We start from the raw sequence: 23,165 nt of genomic DNA, 5'->3' as shown, positions 1-23,165 counted from the left end.
TGGAGTAATGACCATTGAGTTTGCCCCAGGGCACCTTTAACCGGCCTTGCTTAAACCTTTAGACCGTAAGGCCTTTTGGCCAGGGCCCTCTTCTGAATCTTCCACCCCTGTGTAAAAATCTACACTTGATTTGTTCATTGCATCAGCTATACTCCAGCATTGTCTTGTATTAACTGTTGTATTGTTTATTCTGGATTGTTATACCCTGTATGCTGTTGTACAGCGCCTACCTCTCAAGCCTGCTGTCTGGGTGTCACCCTGGACTCCGCACTCTCCTTCACTCCCCACATCCCAAACCTCACAAAGTCCTGCAACTTCCACCTTCGAAACATCTGTAAGATTCGCCCTTTCCTGACCTCTGCCACCACCAAACTCATCATCCATGCCCTCATAATTTCCTGCCTTGACTACTGCAATGCCCTGCTGTCTGGTCTCCCTATGACCCGAACAGCTCCACTGCAGTCCATCATGAATGCAGCAGCCAGAATTATCCACTGCTCCCATCGCTCCACCATGGCGGATCCCCTCCTTGAATCCCTCCACTGGCTTCCTATCCAGTCCAGAATCAGATTCAAGATACTGTCTGACCTACAAATCTGTCCACAAAACCTGTCCAACCTACATTTCCGATCTTACTCAGAGGTACACACCTAGCCGCTCACTCCGCTCTTCCAATGAACTTCGCCTGACCGTCCCCCGCATCACCCAGTCCCATGCACGCCTCCAGGACTTCTCAAGAGCTGCTCCAACACTATGGAACTCCCTACCTCCACCCATTAGGGCAGCCCCCTCCTTCAACATCTTCAAGAAAGCCCTAAAAACTCACCTTTTCACTCTGGCCTACTACCCCTCACAAGTGCTCTAAACCCACAGCTGAACTCTGGTCCCCTACCTCTCGTGTCCCTACCTCTCCCTTTAGATTGTAAGCCTTTGGGCAGGGTCCTCCTCCTTTTGTGTCCTACCTGATCTTGCACCTCCATTACTGTGAACCCATGGTGTGCATCTGAGTGAACATAACTTGCCTAATCTCCATGCTCCATCCAGTGACTGACTAAGCATTACCTGGTACTCATACTGTGCTGTATGATCTGGTCTTTCTTGTATTCCTGTATTGTCATATTGCTGTAGGTCACCCCAAAATATTGTCTGTAACCTAAATTAATGTCCAGCGCTGCGTAATATGTTGGCGCTTTATAAATACAATAAATAATAATAATAATAATGGAAGATGCAGGCACTATCTAAATCAATAATAATAATAATAATGATAATAATAATGATAAACAAATCTCATCTCCTCCTTCCTGTTGCCCATCTCTGTCATCTCATCCGACCCCCAAGCTTAGAGTAGGAGAGGGAGATTAAAACTACTCAGTCTCCATTTACCTTTCAACCTGTGGGTCACTGTAATCTTTCCCATGCAGCCCCCTTCCCTGTGCCTTTTTACCCAACATCCTGTGCTGTGTGTACTCACTAAGCTCTCATAAACATGCACCTGCAGGCCACTAGAACTGTCAGGTAGTCATAGATCATATACAGGATCTTCTCAAAGAATTAGCATATTGTGATAAAGTTTATTATTTTCTGTAATGTACTGATAAACATTAGACTTTCATATATTTGAGATTCATTACACACAACTGAAGTAGTTCAACCAAGCCTTTTATTGTTTTTCTTATTGATGATTTTGGCATACAGCTCATGAGAACCCAAATTTCCTATCTCAAAAAATTAGCATATTTCATCCGACCAATAAAAGAAAAGAGTTTTTAAAACGAAAAAAGTCAACCTTCAAATAATTATGTTCAGTTATGCACTCAATACTTGGTCGGGAATCCTTTTGCAGAAATGACTGCTTCAATGCGGCGTGGCATGGAGGCAATCAGCCTGTGGCACTGCTCAGGTGTTATGGAGGCCCAGGATGCTTCGATAGCGGCCTTAAAGGGATACTGTAGGGAGGTCGGGAGAAAATGAGTTGAAGTTACCCGAGGCTTCTAATGGTCCCCCGCAGACATCCTGTGCCCGTGCAGCCACTGCACCGATGCTCCGGCCCCACCTCTGGTTCACTTCTGGAATTTCAGACTTTAAAGTCTGAAAACCACTGCGCCTGCGTTGACGTGTCCTCACTCCCGCTGATGGCACCAGAAGCGTACTGCGCAGGCCCAGTATGGTCTGTGCTTGCGCTGTGCGCTCCTGGTGACATCAGGCGAAGCGAGGACACGGCAACGCAGGGGCAGTGGTTTTCAGACTTTAAAGTCTGAAATTCCAGAAGTGAACCGGAGGTGGGGCCGGAGCATCGGTGAGTGGCTGCACGGGTACAGGATGTCTGCGGGAGACCATTAGAAGCCCCGGGTAACTTCAACTCATTTTCCCCCGACCCCCCTACAGTATCCCTTTAAGCTTATCCAGAGTGTTGGGTCTTGCATCTCTCAACTTACTCTTCATAATATCCCACAGATTCTCTATGGGGTTCAGGTCAGGAGAGTTGACAGGCCAATTGATCATAGTAATACCATGGTCAGTAAACCATTTACCAGTGGTTTTGGCAGGTCGTGCTGAAAAATGAAATCTTCATCTCCATAAAGCTTTTCAGCAGATGGAAGCATGAAACGCTCCTAAATCTCCTGATAGCTAGCTGCATTGACCCTGCCCTTGATAAAACACAGTGGACCAACACCAGCAGCTGACATGGCACCCCAGACCATCAATGACTGTGGGTACTTGATACTGGACTTCAGGCATTTTGGCATTTCCCTCTCCCCAGTCTTCCTCCAGACTCTGGCACCTTGATTTCCGAATGACATGTAAAATTTGCTTTCATCTGATAAAGGTACTTTGGACCACTGAGCAACAGTCCAGTGCTGCTTCTCTGTAGCCCAGGTCAGGCGCTTCTGCCGCTGTTTCTGGTTCAAAAGTTAGTTCATGCTTCCATCTGCTGAAAAATGGAGATGAAGATTTCATTTCTCAGCACGACCTGGCACCTGCTCACAGTGCCAAAACCACTGCTAAATGTTTTACTGACCATGGTATTACTGTGCTCAATTGGCCTGCCAACTCTCCTGACGTGAACCCCATAGAGAATCTGTGGGATATTGTGAAGAGTAAGTTGAGAGACGCAAGACCCAACACTCTGGATGAGCTTAAGGCCGCTATCGAAGCATCCTGGGCCTCCATAACACCTGAGCAGTGCCACAGGCTGATTGCCTCCAAGCCACGCCGCATTGAAGCAGTCATTTCTGCAAAAGGATTCCCGACCAAGTATTGAGTGCATAACTGAACATAATTATTTGAAGGTTGACTTTTTTTTTGTTTTAAAAACACTTTTCTTTTAGTGGTCGGATGCAATATGCTAATTTTTTGAGATAGGAAATTTGGGTTTTCATGAGCTGTATGCCAAAATCATCAATATTAAAACAATTAAAGGCTTGAACTACTTCAGTTGTGTGTAATGAATCTAAACTATATGAAAGTCTAATGTTTATCAGTACATTACAGAAAATAATGAACTTTATCACAATATTCTAATATTTTGAGAAGATCCTGTAGAGGTATCAACCACTCTCTAATTTGCATGGAGAAACCACACGTGACCAGATCTTAAGCATAGGTAGGGAAGGGTTAGGAGTAGATAGGAGGTGTTAAGTGTTAGGCAGGGCCAGGTAGAGGCCGAATAGGCTCCAACCGTTGGGCACAGAGCTGCAAGGTTGCAGGGAAGGGGTCTGACTTCTATCTTCCTTTCCTCACCTCGGGTCCTCCTGTCACTGTGCGGCGTATGCGCACCCCTATTCCCAATCTGTAGAGTATGGAGCACAGCAGGCAAGTATTACAACACACAGTCACCTCTTCCAAGCTCCAGAGGTCCCATCTGTCTTCTCTGTAGAGCCGCTCACTCTACTTCCTGATCTGAGAAACAGGAAGTACAGAGCGGCGGTGCTGCGGAGAAGACGGATGGGGCCGGAACCTCTAACGCCTGGAGGAGGTGAGTCAAGTGTGAGCTGTAATCCTTGCCGTGTGTGTGTGTGTGTGTGTGTGTGTGTGTGTGTGTGTGTGTGTTTAATACTGGTGACACATACGGGTATTATACTGGGGAAGAGACTGCCTAATACTGGGGGCACAACTGGCTATTATAATGCCTAGGAATCTCCACTTACTGGAGAACTTCTGTTAGGCATAGATGGGGGGGGGGGGGGGGGGGGGGGGGGAGTTGGGCGTAACATGCAAAAAAGGCCCCCAGAAAAAGCAGATAGTAGAATATCAGTAACTTTACAGATATTCTTTTCAGAGGACGCTGGGCTCGCTGCAGAGATGATGTCATTGCCGGAATGCTTTTATTAACATATCTGTCTATCTGACCAGGGAAGGGGGCACATCTGGCTATCTATAGGAGAGAAGGGGGCACATCTGGCTATCTATAGGAGAGAAGGGGGCACATCTGGCTATCTGAACGGGGAAGGGGGCACATCTGGCTATCTATAGGTGGGGAAGGGGACACATCTGGCTATCTATGGGGGCACATCTGGCTATCTATGGGAAGGAGGGGGCACATCTGGCTATCTATAGGGGGGAAAGGGGGCACATCTGGCTATCTATAGGGGGGAAAGGGGGCACATCTGGCTATCTATAGGGGGGGAAAGGGGGCACATCTGGCTATCTATAGGGGGGAAAGGGGCCACATCTGGCTATCTATAGGGGGAAGGGGGCACATCTGGCTAACTATAGGGAGAAGGGGGCACATCTGGCTATCTATGGGGGGAAGGGGGCACATCTGGCTATCTATGGGGGGGCGGGGGCACATCTGGCTATCTATGGGGGGAAGGGGGCACATCTGGATATCTATATGGGGAAGGGGGCACATCTGGCTATCTATAGGGGGGAAAGGGGGCACATCTGGCTATCTATAGGGGGAAGGGGGCACATCTGGCTATCTATAGGGGGAAGGGGGCACATCTGGCTATCTATGGGGGGAAGGGGGCACATCTGGCTATCTATGGGGGGAAGGGGGCACATCTGGCTATCTATAGGGGGGAAATGGGGCACATCTGGCTATCTATAGGGCGAAGGGGGCACATCTGGCTATCTATAGGGGGAAGGGGGCACATCTGGCTATGTATAGGGGCCACCATGGCCAAACTTTCCCGGGGCTTGGACGCCTACATTTCCTGCTTCTGGGTATCGGTATTACCAGCAACAATTTGTCCTCCTGCCTTTTTTCCAGTGCTGTAACTGTATCCAACTTCTTCCATAGCAATTAATGGACCATGGGCCTGATTCATCAAGCTGCGCTGCTTGTTGTGTAGTGTACGCTATTCACGCCTTATATAGCAGCGCTTGCTGACATGTAAGGAGAGTGCCTTCCTTAGTAACATTAACTGCGAGTGGCCTTGCTCGAGTGAATTACCACTACTGCGATACTTCCCCCGAGGCTGCTACTGTATTAATTTACATAACAGCGTAAATTAATACAGTATCGATAATTCACTCGAGCAGGACCACCCACAGTTAATGTTACACGCACTGCTAAGGAAGCAATGCGCGTAACTAAGGAAGGCACTCTCCTTACATGGCAGCAAGCGCTGTAATGTAAGGTGTGCATAGCGCACACTACAGAATATTAAGCTGCGCTGCTAAAGATGAATCAGGCCCCATGTGCACAGATTAACATCCTCTCTCACCGTAGCGCACACCTTCCTATACTAGCTTTAAAGGGCATCTGAAGCCAATATATAAAAAAAAAATACTCATTTAAGGAAACTGAAGGCTTTGGGTCTTAATGAGCCTTCCGGATCCTCTCCTGGTCCTGTCGTTCCTGCGCTGGCTCCCTCGTTAGTCTCCGACGCTCTCTGCTGCCACCTGAGGCTTTGCGCATGAGCAGTACAGAGCCGCATATCTTCAAGAGCACTCGGGCTACCGAAGACTTCTGAAGCCTCTCGCAGCGGGAGATTAGGAACCGGGGATCCAGTGCTGGAACGCCGGGACCGTGAAGGCTTATTAGGAACCAGAGCCTTTCCTTTCCTTAGTTATCAATTTTTTTTTATTTAGCTTTAGATTTACTTTAATCTAAGTTCCTCCCAATGTATACCTGACTATAACCTTCCACTGCATTCTGTTTAGGCAATAAAAAAATTCCACACGTCAGACAAAAATTGGTCGGAATGAAAACTCACCGGTGGTCGATAGGCAAAGGGAGACCATCGTAAACTACCGACCTGTATACACACATGCATGATGGGATTGACAGATAAGGCGGAAGTGACGTATGAGGTGCTATTAACTCAAATGAACGAATGTAGTACAAACATGAATGATTATGAATGGTCGATATAATGTGATTTAAATAGTTTGAGCTTTACAAGGCATGATCATCTTCTGTTGTTTAATCAACTGTCCACACTCCCTGCGATGAACGATCCTCGGTTGAAAGAATCCAACAGGATGGATTGTGTGCATTGTTCAATGATAATCAGTGCAAACAATGCTTGTCCGTCATTTTACAATGGTTTAGATCGATTCTAATGTGTGTAATGTGTCTATCTAATACATAGTTTAACCATTTCTGTACCAGAAGTCTCTGCCCCCTTAAAAGGATACCAGAACCGAAAGGCTCTGGTAAAAATGGTAGATAGACTTTGCTGACCTTTGCCCCGGACATACTGCTCCCTGGGTGCGCAGTATCTCCTTACCTCTTCGCTTCTGGCTGGCACATAGTTACAGGCGCAGAAGCACGCTGACACCTCCGTCTCGTCTGTGCTGAGTGTTTACTCCACTAAAGCAAGCATCACATGCTAAGTGGAGTCACGCTGGAAGCCAGCACTTGGAGTGAGTTCAGAGGGGGGCATGATTTTGCACAGGGGATTTATTTTCAGTAGCAATGGCTAAACAATGTAAATACTATTGGGCATGTTTAGTTTTACATTGTATAGCCATTGCTACAATATTGAAAATTTGCCAGAAGCGAAGAGGGAAGGACATACTGCGCACACGGGACGCAGTATAGCCGGGGCAAAGGTCAGCTAAGTCACCAGGACATCGGCATGTATACTGCAAGAACGACGGCAGACGGAGTGGACCAGGAGGAGCGGCCAGTTTGTACTTTTTACCCCCTACCTACTGCATCTACCATTTTTACCAGAGCCTTTCGGTTCTGATATCCTTTAAGGACCAGAGACTGCTGGTACCGTAAAACGCCACCTTCCGATTAATCGCCCCACATACCCGCCACTCTCGATGCTGCCTCATCGCCGCAGGCTCCTCTCTCTGCCTTCTCTATGGCTGCAGACTGCTGTCAGCCGGCCAGGAGCCGCTTTCATTGGCTCCCGACGCTGTCTATCAATGTGAGCCAATGTTATTGGCTCACAGTGATCACACGGCCAGGAGCCAATGAAAGCGGCTCCTGACCTGCTCACAGAGCTCTGCCGTCTTATAGTCGGCAGGTGCAGAGTGGCGAGATCGGCGGTAGCGCGGAGTGCCACAGCAGTAGAATCTACGTCCAGTCGGAGCCGCAGCACCACCTGCTGGACATAGATTCGTACTGCTTCGGTCCGGAAGCAGTTAAAGGACTTCCAAGGTGACTAAAATAATGGAGTTTTACTGACATGAGGCTTCTTAGAAGTCCATTGGGCCCCTTGCTGCCGCTCCGGTCCTCTCCAGAGTTGCGATGTCGGTGTCCAGTGATCGATGGGTCAGTGTCTTCTGCGCACGTACAGGCACATATGAGCGTCCACACTAATGCGCCTATGTCATCGAGAGCGTACCACACCTACACAATACGCTCCCGATGACATGAGCGCACGCATGCGCAGAAGACGCTGAGCCATTGGGGTCAGCAAACCTTAGAGCCTGCCAGTGGGACATCAGAGAGGACTGGAGCTGCTGTGAGGGACCCAAATGACTTCTAGGCGCTGGAAGAAGCTCTAGGTAAGAAACTCCATTTCTATAGTCGCCTCGGAAGTCCTTTAACTCTAATCTCCCTCTACTCAAGCTAATCTGTTACCATTGCTTCACTTTATCTTCTGCCATCCTGAGCCCAACTCTAACCTCCCTCCTGTTCTCTGCCCACCCACCATGCCTACCTCGCTGCACATGGCTTCCTGGCCCATGCCCTGCCCAACAGTTACGTTTATACTGATAATCATATAAGATATATATTACCTTCCTGCAGCAAGTCCCAGAAATGTCTCCTCTCTACTTCCTCCTCCTACCTCACCCCTAACTTCCTGTGTATTGCACGTGGTAAAAGAGAGCTCGGTAGCCACCTAGTGGGAAATACCGGAACTGCATCTTTAACATGGCTCAAAGATCAAGGAGGACAAATGCCCTCTTCTCTCTTTTTCCCTCTTCTGCAGTGAAGAAGGCGACCGAAAGCCTGCCTGATGAAGTGGAAAGACGCTGGCAGACCTAAAGCCTGGTACAAACCATGCAATTTTTCTCTTCATATCCTATTTCAGGAAATGATCAGACCAATATTTAGATCTGACATCGATCTGAGAAAGAAGAAAGCTAGCATACAGACGTATGCATTTTTTTAAAAAAAATTCTGATCAGATTCCTGATGGTTTTTCTAATTTTGTATCGATCAAAAGGATATACACTCCACATGGAACAATAGCTGGCATTTTGATCGATATTGTCCAGCATATCCTATAACGATTGAGTAAAGCTACATACACACATGCAAGAATTGGGGATCAGTAAATGATTGCTCGTGTGACAATTTGGGGAACGATGCTGCACAGACACTAGTCACACTTCCCTAGTCTTGAGGCTAGGAATGTGTTCTGTTGCTATGGAGAAGGGTGGAGGGACAACAATCAGGGGCCGACAGAGTGGCTTCAATTGGTTGGTGGGGGGTTAAAGAAAGCCTGAGTTGGGCTCATAAAATAAAAAAGTAGGCTACCTGATCCGGGGGGCTGAGTGGATCAGGTAGCCGCAAAAAAAGCTGCTACCCGCCGCTACTGTGGGCAGCAATGCCCCACTTTCACTTTTGTGACCTCTGGGTCACAACGCTGCGCTGAGAGACTGTGTGTCTCTCATCCAGCCTGCAGGAAGGCGGGGGAGCTGCAGGGGGGGGGGGGTGACAAGGGAGAGCTGCCCAATTGCAGAGCTGCCCAATTGCTCTGGAAACCCTGTAGGAACGCCCCTGGCAGGCATTTTGAAGAGGGGGGGGGGGGGCAGAGAGTGGCGGTGGGGGGGGGGGCATAGAGGCGTGTCATGAGGCAGAGAACACAGAGGCAGGGCTACATTTTCCGCACCCGGGGACAAAGACAATTTTTGCTCCCCCGTGGGGATGCCTGCGCAGTGCAACGTGCACTGTGCCAAAATGGGCATGGCCTGGCCATTCAACAGAATGTTGGCAAGACGTAGCTAAATGTAGCTAAACTTAGCAGTGGTGTAAATAAGCCTGCCCAAGAGGTTAGGGGAAATTAGCTCTAGGCATTTGGACAAAATAGGTTTAGAATAGAGATAAGGATTATAGGGACAAAGTTAAAATTAAAGGAAACAATTATGCCTGGTACACATGATGCCAATTCCCATCAGATGGACGGGTCGAATCGATACTTTCTGGTATGTCAGACCTGTTCCCAATTGACAACAGGATTTTGTGAAGCAGTGATCTGAAAATCGATCCTATTTTCAATCAGGAGTAGACTTATTTCAAGTTCATGCAGGATAAGGTACATTTTGTATGCAAATGTATGCGCCTTATAAATCTACCAATCACGTCCCAACAACATTTCATTTAATTTGTTCATTTTGAAGGTGCATAAATTTGCATACAAAATTGACATAATCCTGTTCCTGTATGAACTTGGAAATATTTGTGCCTCATTAGTCAACCCTATTACCAATATTCTACCATCGCCTCCCCCAACCTCTTACATTAACCCTCCCCTACTACCTACCGCCACTTTCCAGACTCGCCGCCACTACCTAGAGTCTGCCTACACAGCAGCCAAACTCCTCCTACCACCACCGCTACCCCAGCCAGTGGTGCTCATCTGAGCTAGGATATCCGAGATACTCGGATAATCCCAGCTCTTTTTTCACTATTCGAGCTCAAATACCGAACTCGAATAGTATTAGCTATCCGGGCTGTGCTATCCGAGCGCACTCGGATAGCAAGCAGCTATCCGGAGATATCCTAGCTATCCGAGCTCGGATAGCGTCACGACAGACGTCACCTCGAGTCCTCACAAGCAAATCCGAGGGCTCCCAGCCCTCTGACTGCAGCCAATCACAGAGGGGGAGCCTGGCCAAGCCCCCCTCTATAAATAGCGGACGCCATCTTGCCTCACTCGTCCTGCTTGCGACTTACTGACTGATAGTACTGAGAGACTGCTCCAGTGCTTTTTGTCTGTGTGCAAGTGCATTTCTATTGTTCTAAACCAAGCGTTTTTACACTCCAACACTTGATATTCAACTGTATTGCTTTGTATTGTAGATAGATTGTATTTTAGGCAGTTTCGTTTGTGTGATTACTAGGGGGACTAGGGAGGGAGACAGTCTGTCACTGGTGCTGCTGCAGGCCTGCAGCCAGCAGCTAGGCCCTGTGCCTAGGCAAGGCAGCCTGCCCTGCTCTGTGCTCTAGTCTCTAGTTACCTTACCTGTGCTCTCACCTGTCCTACTCTACTCCTGTACTACTACTACTTCTGTGTTAGATAGATTTGTACTATTTTGTAGTTAGCAAGGCCCAGCTTTACTGCTATACCTGTCCTGCTGTATCTGCTCTCTGTAATCTAGTCACACCTGTTCTATTATTTAGCTAGATTCTTCTATTGTTTAGTTAGTAGTACTGTAGTGTACTGTACTCCAGTCTGTGTATAGGGACCGTCCGTCACTGCGTTACCTAGGGTCTTTGTGTGCGCAGTGCACATCTGCGCTGTCCGCACTCTCTCGTTAGTGCTACACCCATCCTATTTTTTTCTATTACTTCTATTGTGTATTTGCTGACTTGTACTGTAGTCTGTGTATAGGGACACCATCAGTCAGCATCAGCTAGGGTCTTTGTGTGCGCAGTGCACATCTGCGCTGTCCGCACCCTCTCGTTAGTGCTACACCCATCCTATTTTTTTCTATTACTTCTATTGTGTATTTGCTGACTTGTACTGTAGTCTGTGTATAGGGACACCGTCAGTCAGCGTCAGCTAGGGTCTTTGTGTGCGCAGTGCACATCTGCGCTGTCCGCACCCTCTCGTTAGTGCTACACCCATCCTATTTTTTCTATTACTTCTATTGTGTATTTGCTGACTTGTACTGTACTGTAGTCTGTGTATAGGGACACCGTCAGTCAGCGTCAGCTAGGGTCTTTGAGTGCGCAGTGCGCACTCTCTCGTTAGCGCTACACCGATCTCTGCTGTAGAGTACACCTGTCCGTCACCTCACACACCCACCACCAACAGTCCCACCCCATTAAAGTACCCCACTTGTCCCACCAGCCTTTACATACATACGTTTTTTTTTCATTTGTATAATCTTAAAAATATACGATGTCTGGCACTGGCAGCCGCGGTTTGGGCAGGGGCAGCAAGGGCAGCAAGGGCATCTCCAAGAGAGGAGGTCGTGGGCGTGGCAGCCACACCACCACCACCATGCACAGTTCTGTGTCTGCACCAGTGGCTATTCCGCCATTAGCCACTGGCCGTGGACGCCTTGGCCGCCCAACAGCTGGGAGTCACGCTGCAGAGACACAGCAGCAGCAGCGTGTGGCGCAGATGTTCCTCCCACCCTTAGGTCGTAGCCGTCCTATTGAGGAGAAGGACGCAGACGCTGTGGTGGAACTGATGGTGGATGAGCAGGCCACCATTAGCTCTGGAACCGGGTCCTCCACCCCCGCCACCACTCCTGTTCGCAAGAGCAGCAGCAACCGACCAGCACTGCCTGGGGGGGAGGAGGAGGAGTGCAGTTCTCCAGCCCCAGCGGGCAACACCAGCACCCTGTCACTCAGCAGCACCTTCATGTTATCCCCAAGCACAGCGGGGCTATGGAGTGCTGTTGCGGCAGAATTGGAGGAGGAAGGAATGCTGATGGGCACTTTGGGGGATGATGCTTTGGACGTCAGACAGTGGTGACAGTGGCGTAGCTACAAACCTCTGGGCCCCGATGCGGAATCTGGATGTGCCCCCCCCCCCCCTCCCGTCAACAACAGCCCCTCGCAACACCCGAAGCACACACATATCCAAATCCCCATAGCTGTGCATGGCATGGCTATATCAATTCCGCTTTCCAGCAGCATGGCTGCCACGTTCAATTTGCAAACATACGCAGCACCCAGAGGAAATAGGGCAATTAGTATGTGCGCAGCATTCACCCGATAATAATTATGTGCGCAGCATTCACCAGGAAAATAATCGTTATGTGCGCAGCATTCACCAGATAATAATTGTTATGTGCGCAGCATTCACCAGAAAATAATCGTTATGTGCGCAGCTTTCACCAGAAAATAATCGCAATGTGGGAGCATTCACCAGAAAATAATCGCAATGCGGGAGCATTCACCAGAAAATAAATGCAATGTAGGGGCATTCACCAGAAAATAAACGCAACGTGGGAGCTTTCACCAGAAAATAAATGCAGTGTGGGGGAATTCACCAGAAAATAAACGCAATGTGGAGGCATTCACCAGAAAATAAACACAATGTGAGGGCATTCAACAGAATATAAACGCAATGTGGGAGCATTCACCATAAAATAAACGCAATGTGGGGGCATTCACCAGAAAATAATCGCAATGTGGGAGCATTCACCAGAAAATAATCGCTATGTGGGGGCAGTCACCTGAAAATAATCGTTATGTGGGAGCAGTCACCAGAAAATAATCGTTATGTGGGGACAGTCACCAGAAAATAATCGCTATGTGGGGAGCAGTCACCAGAAAATAATCGTTATGTGGGGGCAGTCACCAAAAAATAATCGCTATGTGGGGGCAGTCACCAGAAAATAATCGTTATGTGGGGAGCAGTCACCAGAAAATAATCGTTATGTGGGAGCATTCACCAGAAAATAATCGCTATGTGGGGGCAGTCACCAGAAAATAATCGTTATGTGGGAGCAGTCACCAGAAAATAATCGTTATGTGGGGACAGTCACCAGAAAAAAAACCGCTATGTGAGGGCAGTCACCAGGAAATAATCGTTATGTGGGGACAGTCACCAGAAAATAATCGTTATGTGGGGAGCGGTCACCAGAAAATAATCGTTAGGTGGGTAGCGGTCACCAGAAAAAAACGCTATGTGGGGAGTGGTCACCAGAAAATAATCGTTATGTTGGGGCAGTCACCAGAAAATAATCGTTATGTGGGGGCAGTCACCAGAAAAAAAACGCTATGTGGGGGCAGTCACCAGAAAATAATCGTTATGTGGGGACAGTCACCAGAAAATAATCGTTATGTGGGGGCAGTCACCAGAAAATAATCGTTATGTGGGGGCAGTCACCAGAAAAAAAAAACGCTATGTGGGGGCAGTCACTAGAAAATAATCGTTATGTGGGGGCAGTCACCAGAAAATAATCGTTATGTGGGAGCAGTCACCAGAAAATAATCATTATGTGGGGGCAGTCACCAGAAAAAAAACGCTATGTGGGGGCAGTCACCAGAAAATAATCGTTATGTGGGGACAGTCACCAGAAAATAATCGTTATGTGGGGAGCGGTCACCAGAAAATAATCGTTAGGTGGGGAGCGGTTACCAGAAAAAAAACGCTATGTGGGGAGCGCCGGTCACCAGAAAATAATTGTTATGTGGAGGCAGTCACCAGAAAATAATCGTTATGTGGGGGCAGTCACCAGAAACAAAACGCTATGTGGGGGCAGTCACCAGAAAATAATCGTTATGTGGGGACAGTCACCAGAAAATAATCGTTATGTGGGGGCAGTCACCAGAAAATAATCGTTATGTGGGGGCAGTCACCAGAAAAAAAAACGCTATGTGGGGGCAGTCAACAGAAAATAATTGTTATGTGGGGCAGTCACCAGAAAATAATCGTTATGTGGGGAGCGGTCACCAGAAAATAATCGTTAGGTGGGGAGCGGTCACCAGAAAAAAAATGCTATGTGGGGAGCGGTCACCAGAAAATAAACGCTATGTGGGGAGCGGTCACCAGAAAATAAACGCTATGTGGGGAGCGGTCACCAGAAAAAAAAAACGCTATGTGGGGAGCTATCACCAGAAAAAAAACGCTATGTGGGGAGCAGTCACCAGAAAAAAACGCTATGTGGGGAGCAGTCACCAGAAAAAAAACGCTATGTGGGGAGCAGTCACCAGAAAAAAACGCTATGTGAGGAGCAGTCACCAGAAAAAAAGCCTGTACATGTAAAAAAAAATTCACTCACCTGGACAGCCTCTGACGTGAGCTCCCCGACGTGCAGCCAGCCTCCCCCGTGCAGCTCCTCAGTGACGATCCTCTCCTGCAGCCAGTTTCTCCCGCGCTGACAGGCAGAGTGCAGGGCTACGGGAAGATGGCGCACAAAGCCCTGTACTGGAGACACAAATAGTCTCTAGTGCAGGGCTTCAGCAGCCATCTTGCCGTAGCCCTGTTCTGCCTCCGGGAGCCAGTCCCCCGCAGTGAGCTGCGGGGATTTCAACACCTGGGGGGTCCAGTCCCCCGGGCCCCTCCCCCACCTCTTTAGAAGGCGGGGCCCGGTCGCCACGCCGACCCCTGCGACCGCGGGCCCTACGCCCATGGGTGGTGACTGTCCATCCGCCCATGCATGCAGAAGGGGAGTTTGGGGGATCCCAGCAGGACATGTTTGTGGAGGGGGAGGATGATGATGACAGGGTGAAGGACAAAGACTGCCAGGTCCTGGGAGTGGGGATGTCATCAGCTCTGAGGAGGAGGAGGAGGATGCGTCTGTGGGCCTTGCTAGAAGGATCAGCATTGCAGGCATGGGTAGGATCACAAGTGGGCGTGGTATGCAGGCCACACAGCGTGCTGATCAGGAGACGAGTTCTGCCAGTGCCACCACCAGCAGCACCAAGAAACCCCCCCCCCCCCCCCCCCCCCAACCACCACAGGAAGACCAGCGGCAGCAGCACCTTCCAGCCGAAGGGACAACTTCACCTCCCCAATATGGAATTTTTTCACCCTGCCATATTTGGAGTACAAGTATGCCACCTGCAACCAGTGCCGCAAGCAGCTCAGCAGAGGGAAGGAGCCCTCTGCATTTGGCACCACCTCTCTGGTCAACCATCTTGCAGGGAAACACTTTCATGAGCATGAGGAGTTTGTGAAGTTGAAGGAAGCTGGCACTGGCAGTGGCAGACCCGCCACCACTGCGAAGCCGTCGGCAGCAGCCACCCGCCCTCCTCCACCTCCTCCAGCATACGGTGACCATACGTCCCGCTTTTACCCGGGACGCGTCCCGCCTTCGGGGGGCGCTATCCCAGGCTGCATGAGGTCCCGGGAAACGTCCCGCTTTTAGCAGCGGGACATCCCGGCCTCGGGACTCTGGCCACCGTACAATGAACTAGCCGCAGCGTCTACTAGACGCTGCGCTAGTTCATTCCCCGCAGCCCCGCTCCAGCCTGCAATGTTCTCCTCCGGCAGGCACAGGCAGAGCAGGGCTACGGGAAGATGGCGTCCGGAGGCGGAGCCCTGTATTGGAGACTATTTGTCTCCAGTACAGGGCTCCGCCTCCGGACGCCATCTTGCCCTAGCCCTGCTCTGCCTGTGAGAGGCTGAGCGGGAGATTGAAGATCGTCCAGGCCAGGGGGAGCTGCACCTGAGGCACCAGAGGCCGGCTGCGTGAGGGGACGTCTTCTGCCAGGTGAGTAAATGCTTTTTCTTGCAGGTGAAGTGTTTGCCCACATTGTGTTCATTTTGTACTGACATGTTTGACCGCAGTGCATTTATCTTGTACTGACATGTTTGGCCGCATTGCGTGTATTTTGTACTGACATGTTTGCCCGCAGTGCGTTTATCTTGTACTGACATGTTTGGCCGCATTGCGTGTATTTTGTACTGACATGTTTGCCCGCAGTGCGTTTATCTTGTACTGACATGTTTGCCCGCAGTGCGTTTATCTTGTACTGACATGTTTGTCCGCAGTGCGTTTATCTTGTACTGACATGTTTGTCCGCAGTGCGTTTATCTTGTACTGACATGTTTGGCCGCATTGCGTGTATTTTGTACTGACATGTTTGCCCGCAGTGCGTTTATCTTGTACTGACATGTTTGGCAGCATTGCGTGTATTTTGTACTGACATGTTTGCCCGCAGTGCGTTTATCTTGTACTGACATGTTTGCCCGCAGTGCATTTATCTTGTACTGACATGTTTGCCCGCAGTGCGTTTATCTTGTACTGACATGTTTGCCCGCAGTGCGTTTATCTTGTACTGACATGTTTGCCCGCAGTGCGTTTATTTTGTACTGACATGTTTGCCCGCAGTGCGTTTATTTTGTACTGACATGTTTGCCCGCAGTGCATTCATTTTGTACTGACATGTTTGCCCCCATTGCGTTTATTTTGTACTGACATGTTTGCCCCCATTGCGTTTATTTTGTACTGACATGTTTGCCCCCATTGCGTTTATTTTATGCTGACATGTTGCCCGCAATGTGTTTATTTTGTGCTGACATGTTTGCCCCCATTGCGTTTATTTTGTACTGACATGTTTGCCCCCATTGCGTTTATTTTATGCTGACATGTTGCCCGCAATGTGTTTATTTTGTGCTGAAATGTTGCCCATTGTGTTTATTTTGTGGTGTCTGGGGTAACTGTTTCTGCATTTATTATTTAATGGTCATAGTTGGCTGTGTTTGCTGCTTTGGGGTTATGGCATACTATTACATAGCATCACACAGTTTCTGCACACCTATGATGTAAATCCACGTTTGACCACATCACGGCGTAAACACTGCTGTCTTATGCCTCGCTGTTGCATCATTCTGTTAGCTCCGCCCATAGAATGTCATGACCACGCCCATTTTTCGCGCGCGCTGCAGACCCCAAATTTTTCGGCGCGCCGCACCCCCTATTTTACGCGCGCCGCAGCCGCCCCCCCCCAATTCCCCCCGTCCCAGGTTGAGCCTACAAAAATCTGGTCACTCTACTCCAGCAGCACCAGCATAGAGTGACTAGACGTCCCGGATTGCCCGGGACACGTCCCGGATTCGGGGTCCGCTGTCCCAGGCTTAATGAGGTCCTGGGAAACGTCCCGCTTTCAGCAGCGGGACGTCCCGGACTCGGGACTCTGGCCACTCTCTCCTCAATGAACTGGCAGCGGCGTCTATAGACGCCGTGCCAGTTCATTGCCCGCAGCCCCGCTCCAGCCTCCTCTTCCGGTGTCTGTTTCCGACACCAGCAGGCGAGCAGGGCTACGGCAAGATGGCTGCCGGAGCCCTGTACTGGAGACCTATTTGTGTCACTAGTACAGGGCTTCGGGCGCCATCTTGCCGTAGCCCTGTCAGCGCGGGAGACCAGAGCAGGAGGAACAAGACGGTCCCGGGACGGAGCAGCGCGCCAGAGGCCGGACACTTCTGCCAGGTGAGTAAATGCTTTCTTTTCCAGGTGAAATGTTTGCCCGCATTAGGTTTCTTTTCCAGGTGAAATGTTTGCCCGCATTGTTTCTTTTCCAGGTGAAATGTTTGCCCGCATTGTTTCTTTTCTGGTGAAATGTTTGCCCGCATTGTTTCTTTTCCAGGTGAAATGTTTGCCCGCATTGTTTCTTTTCCAGGTGAAATGTTTGCCCGCATTGTTTCTTTTCTGGTGAAATGTTTGCCCGCATTGTTTCTTTTCCAGGTGAAATGTTTGCCCGCATTGTTTCTTTTCCGGTGAAATGTTTGCCCGCATTGTTTCTTTTCTGGTGAAATGTTTGCCCGCATTGTTTCTTTTCTGGTGAAATGTTTGCCCGCATTGTTTCTTTTCTAGTGAAATGTTATTGTTTGCCCGCATTGTTTCTTTTCTGGCGAAATGTTTGCCTGCAGTGCGTTTCTTTTCTGGTGAAATGTTTGCCCGCAGTGCGTTTCTTTTCTGGCGAAATGTTTGCCGCATTGCGTTTCTTTTCTGGTGAAATGTTTGGCCGCAGTGCGTTTCTTTTCTGGTGAAATGTTTGCCCGCAGTGCGTTTCTTTTCTGGCGAAATGTTTGCCCGCATTGCGTTTCTTTTCTGGCGAAATGTTTGCCCGCAGTGCGTTTCTTTTCTGGCGAAATGTTTGCCCGCATTGCGTTTCTTTTCTGGTGAAATGTTTGGCCGCAGTGCGTTTCTTTTCTGGTGAAATGTTTGCCCGCAGTGCGTTTCTTTTCTGGTGAAATGTTTGCCCGCAGTGCGTTTATTTTGTACTGACATGTTGCCCGCATTGCGTTTATTTTGTACTGACATGTTTGCCCGCATTGCGTTTATTGTCTGGTGAAATGTTTGCCCGCATTGCGTTTATTTTGTACTAACATGTTGCCCGCATTGCGTTTATTTTGTACTGACATGTTTGCCCGCATTGCGTTTATTTTCTGGTGAAATGTTTGCCTGCATTGTGTTTATTTTCTGGTGAAATGTTTGCCCGCATTGCGTTTATTTTGTACTGACATGTTTGCCCGCATTGCATTTATTTTATACTGACATGTTGCCTATTGCGTTTATTTTCTGGTGTCCGGGGTAACTGTTACTGCATTTATTATTTAATGGTCATAGATGGCTATGTTTGCTGCTTTGTGGTTACGGTATACTATTAGCATCACACAGTTTCTGCACACCCATGATACAAAGTCTCGTTTGTCCACATCATGGCGTAAACACTGCTTTCTTATGCCTCGCTGTTACATCATTACGTTAGCTCCGCCCATACAATGTCATGGCCACGCCCATTTTTTCGCGCCACACCCCCCCCCCCCCCCCCACGCCCCCCCTCCCCGTCCCAGGTTGGACCCACAAAAATATGGTCACTCTACACCAGCAGGAGTGCGTCAGCAATGCACCGCTCCTCCTCCCTCTGCAACTCCTGCCGCCGACACTGAGGCCTGTTCTGGCAGCCAGTCCTCAGTGGCCTCCTCAGCTCCCTCCACTGATTCCCGTGCCAGCAAAAGGCGTCGCCAGACCCTGCTCAGCGATAGGGCTGATCGGAACAGCTGAATTCCGATTTCGTCGAAATTTCGTGTACCGCATGCGAAAACCGAGTTTCGTGTTCCGAATTTTCGTGTTCCGAGTGCATTTCTATTGAATTAAATAGTGTTAACTTCTGCGGTTAATTGTAAAGCCCCCGTACATGCTATCATTACCAAATTTGCCATGTTTATTAAGCAGATGAGTAGGAACTAGAGTTGGGCCGAACGGTTCGCCTGCGAACGGTTCCATGCGAACTTCCGTGGTTCGCGTTCGCGTCCCGCAGGCGAAGTTTTGCGGAAGTTCGGTTCGCCCCATAATGCACATGGAGGGTCAACTTTGACCCTCTACATAACAGTCAGCAGGCCCAGTGTAGCCAATTAGGCTACACTAGCCCCTGGAGCCCCACCCCCCTTATATAAGGCAGGCAGCGGCGGCCATTACGGTCACTTGTGTGCCTGCATTAGTGAGAGTAGGGCGAGCTGCTGCAGACTGTCTCTCATAGGGAAAGATTAGTTAGGCTTAGCTTGTTCCTGGCTGCATACCTGTTCTGTGAACCCACCACTGCATACCTGTTCTGTGAACCCACCACTGCATACCTGTTCAGTGAACCCACCACTGCATACTTGTTCAGTGAACCTGCCACTGCATACCTGTTCTGTGAACCCACCACTGCATACCTGTTCAGTGAACCCACCACTGCATACCTGTTGTGTTCAGTGAACCTGCCACTGCATACCTGTTGTGTTCAGTGAACCAGCCACTGCATACCTGTTCTGTGAACACGCCACTGCATACCTGTTCTGTTCAGTGGACCCGCCACTGTATACCTGTTCTGTTCAGTGAACCCGCCACTGTATACCTGTTCAGTGAACCCGCCACTGCATACCTGTTCTGTTCAGTGAACCTGCCACTGCATACCTGTTCTGTTCAGTGGACCCGCTACTGTATACCTGTTCTGTTCAGTGAACCCGCCACTGCATACCTGTTCTGTTCAGTGAACCTGCCACTGTATACCTGTTCTGTTCAGTGAACCCGCCACTGCATACCTGTTCTGTTCAGTGAACCCGCCACTGCATACCTGTTGTGTTCAGTGAACCCGCCACTGTATACCTGTACTGTTCAGTGAACCCGCCACTGCATACCTGTTCTGTTCAGTGAACCTGCCACTGCATACCTGTTCTGTGAACCCGCCACTGTATACCTGTACTGTTCAGTGAACCCGCCACTGCATACCTGTTCAGTTCAGTGAACCCGCCACTGCATACCTGTTCTGTTCAGTGAACCCGCCACTGTATACCTGTTTTGTTCAGTGGACCCGCTACTGTATACCTGTTCTGTTCAGTGAACCCGCCACTGCATACCTGTTGTGTTCAGTGAACCCTCCACTGTATACCTGTACTGTTCAGTGAACCCGCCACTGCATACCTGTTCTGTTCAGTGGACCCGCTACTGTATACCTGGTTTGTTCAGTGAACCCGCCACTGCATACCTGTTCTGTTCAGTGAACCTGCCACTGTATACCTGTTCTGTTCATTGAACCCGCCACTGCATACCTGTTCTGTTCAGTGATCCCGCCACTGCATACCTGTTGTGTTCAGTGAACCCGCCACTGTATACCTGTACTGTTCAGTGAACCCGCCACTGCATACCTGTTCTGTTCAGTGAACCTGCCACTGCATACCTGTTCTGTGAACCCGCCACTGTATACCTGTACTGTTCAGTGAACCCGCCACTGCATACCTGTTCAGTTCAGTGAACCCGCCACTGCATACCTGTTCTGTTCAGTGAACCCGCCACTGTATACCTGTTTTGTTCAGTGGACCCGCTACTGTATACCTGTTCTGTTCAGTGAACCCGCCACTGCATACCTGTTGTGTTCAGTGAACCCGCCACTGTATACCTGTACTGTTCAGTGAACCCGCCACTGCATACCTGTTCTGTTCAGTGGACCCGCTACTGTATACCTGGTTTGTTCAGTGAACCCGCCACTGCATACCTGTTCTGTTCAGTGAACCTGCCACTGTATACCTGTTCTGTTCAGTGAACCCGCCACTGCATACCTGTTCTGTTCAGTGAACCCGCCACTGCATACCTGTTGTGTTCAGTGAACCCGCCACTGTATACCTGTACTGTTCAGTGAACCCGCCACTGCATACCTGTTCTGTTCAGTGAACCTGCCACTGCATACCTGTTCTGTGAACCCGCCACTGTATACCTGTACTGTTCAGTGAACCCGCCACTGCATACCTGTTCTGTTCAGTGAACCCGCCACTGCATATCTGTTGTGTTGCCATCCAACTTCTCTCCTGCCCTGCCGCAAGCGTCCTGTCAGAAAGGACCTTCAGCGCAGCTGGAGGCAATGTTACTGAGAAGAGAAGTCGCCTAAGTCACAAAAGTGTTAAGTACCTCACCTTTATCAAAATGAATGAGGCATGGATCCCGGAGGGCTGCTGCTCGCCCCAAGACTAAGTCAGTCCCCGCACACACAGCATCTCTGGCTGCCTGGCCTGCCCCAAGAAGACCAAGTCGCTCCCAGTCCCTCCACACAGCATGTCTGCCTGCAGGCCGCTTGACTACCTTCTCCGCCACCACCAACAGGGTCCGGGACTCCAGGCGGATTGCTGAATTTTTTAGGCCGCTGCTAGCAGCGGCCGCTGTAATAATTTTTCTGGTGCGTGTACATGACTGCCTAATTTTTCTGGCTGCACTGCGGGCAGCTGCAACAACAAAAGAAAAGGCATGTACATGCGCCCATTCCCCTTCGTGATCATTACCTTGCCGTGGTGAAGGGGCTTGCGTATCACAATGAAGCAATGACCGGCGCCTAGATGAGTGTCTCGGGGGGCACACAAAAGATAATAAGGTCGTTGCTTCATTGTGGTCAGACCAAATTTGATCAGCTGGACAGTCACTATTCTGTCATTCAGCTACATCAGCCAGGCGACCATATGGGCTGTAAAGCCACCAAAACCTGCACTCTCGCCATGGTGCGCACCAGTCCAGCATGGCCGTCACTACACAAACAGCTGTTTGCGGTGCGTTACACGGTGAGTTTGGTGTGTCAGTGTGAAGCAGTACCTTAATTACACTACCTGATTGATGTATACACATGCAAGATGCTTTAAAGTGACTCTGTAACAAAAATTACGTTTTTTCTACCATCCTACAAGTTCCTAAACCTATTCTAATGTGATCTGGCTTACTGCAGCTCTTTCTACTATAACCATCTCTGTAATAAATCAATGTATCTTTCCCCTGTCAGACTTGTCGGCCTGTGTCTGGAAGGCTGCCAAGTTCTTCAGTGTTGAACTGTTCCTCTATGCACACTCCAGTGTGTGTTTTATTTACATAAGCCAGCAGCTTCTCTGCTATCTTATCAGTGATAGAAGAGAGCTGGATAAAAATCCTCCTCTGGAGGCTGTGAAAGGAGCTGGTCTGTCACATACTGAGGAATTAATGACATAGGCAGAGCTGTCTGCAGGAAGCCTGTAATGTTCAGTGCATGAGAGAAGCTGGGGACAGAAGGTAAACACACACAAGTGATCTCTTGAGATTCAGAAGTAAGGCTGTATACAGCCTGCTTGTGTATGGATGTATTTTCTATGTGTGAACATGCTGTACATCAACCTACTTCCTGTTTTGGTGGCCATTTTGTTTGTTTATAAACAAACTTTTTAAAACAGTTTTTGACTACTTTTAATGTGGCGGGGAGCGGTGAAATTGTGACAGAGGGTAATAGGAGATGTCCCCTAACGCACTGGTATGTTTACTTTTGTGCGATTTTAACAATACAGATTCTCTTTAAAGCACTTTAGGCCTGTCATTTAGCATTCAATGTGATTTCTGCCCTTAAAACGCTGCTTTGCGTCAAACCCAGATTTTTCCCGGGGACTTTTGGCGTGTATCCCACTCCGCCATGCCCCCCTCCAGGTGTTAGACCCCTTGAAACATCTTTTCCATCACTTTTGTGGCCAGCATAATTTTTTTTTTCAAAGTTCGCATCCCCATTGAAGTCTATTGCGGTTTGCGAACTTACCGAGAGAAGAGCTCTGTGTGCCGCTGCTGGTCTGGTCTCCTGCATTGCATTGTCCAATTACGCTCTCACAGGAAGTACTGTGAGAGCGTGATTGGACAGTGTC

General features: G+C 49.2%; 1 protein-coding gene across 4 annotated transcripts in view; it reads right to left on the bottom strand.

Annotated features, from left to right (window-relative positions):
* LOC137535064 (zinc finger protein 271-like) overlaps nt 1-8,205 on the bottom strand; it is a 39,026-nt gene extending 30,821 nt beyond the window's left edge. For all 4 annotated transcript variants that reach the window (XM_068256838.1, XM_068256839.1, XM_068256841.1 and 1 more), the window contains exon 1: nt 8,149-8,205. The gene's annotated coding sequence lies outside the window, so the exon portion shown is untranslated. The remainder of the gene's footprint in view (nt 1-8,148) is intronic.
* Nucleotides 8,206-23,165: the final 14,960 nt, after the last annotated feature.

The sequence above is a fragment of the Hyperolius riggenbachi genome, chromosome 10 (assembly GCF_040937935.1).
Source record: "Hyperolius riggenbachi isolate aHypRig1 chromosome 10, aHypRig1.pri, whole genome shotgun sequence".
Lineage (NCBI taxonomy): Eukaryota > Metazoa > Chordata > Amphibia > Anura > Hyperoliidae > Hyperolius > Hyperolius riggenbachi.
The sequence above is the reverse complement of the archived record's forward strand: the minus strand, read 5'-3'. Positions and strand labels throughout refer to the sequence as shown.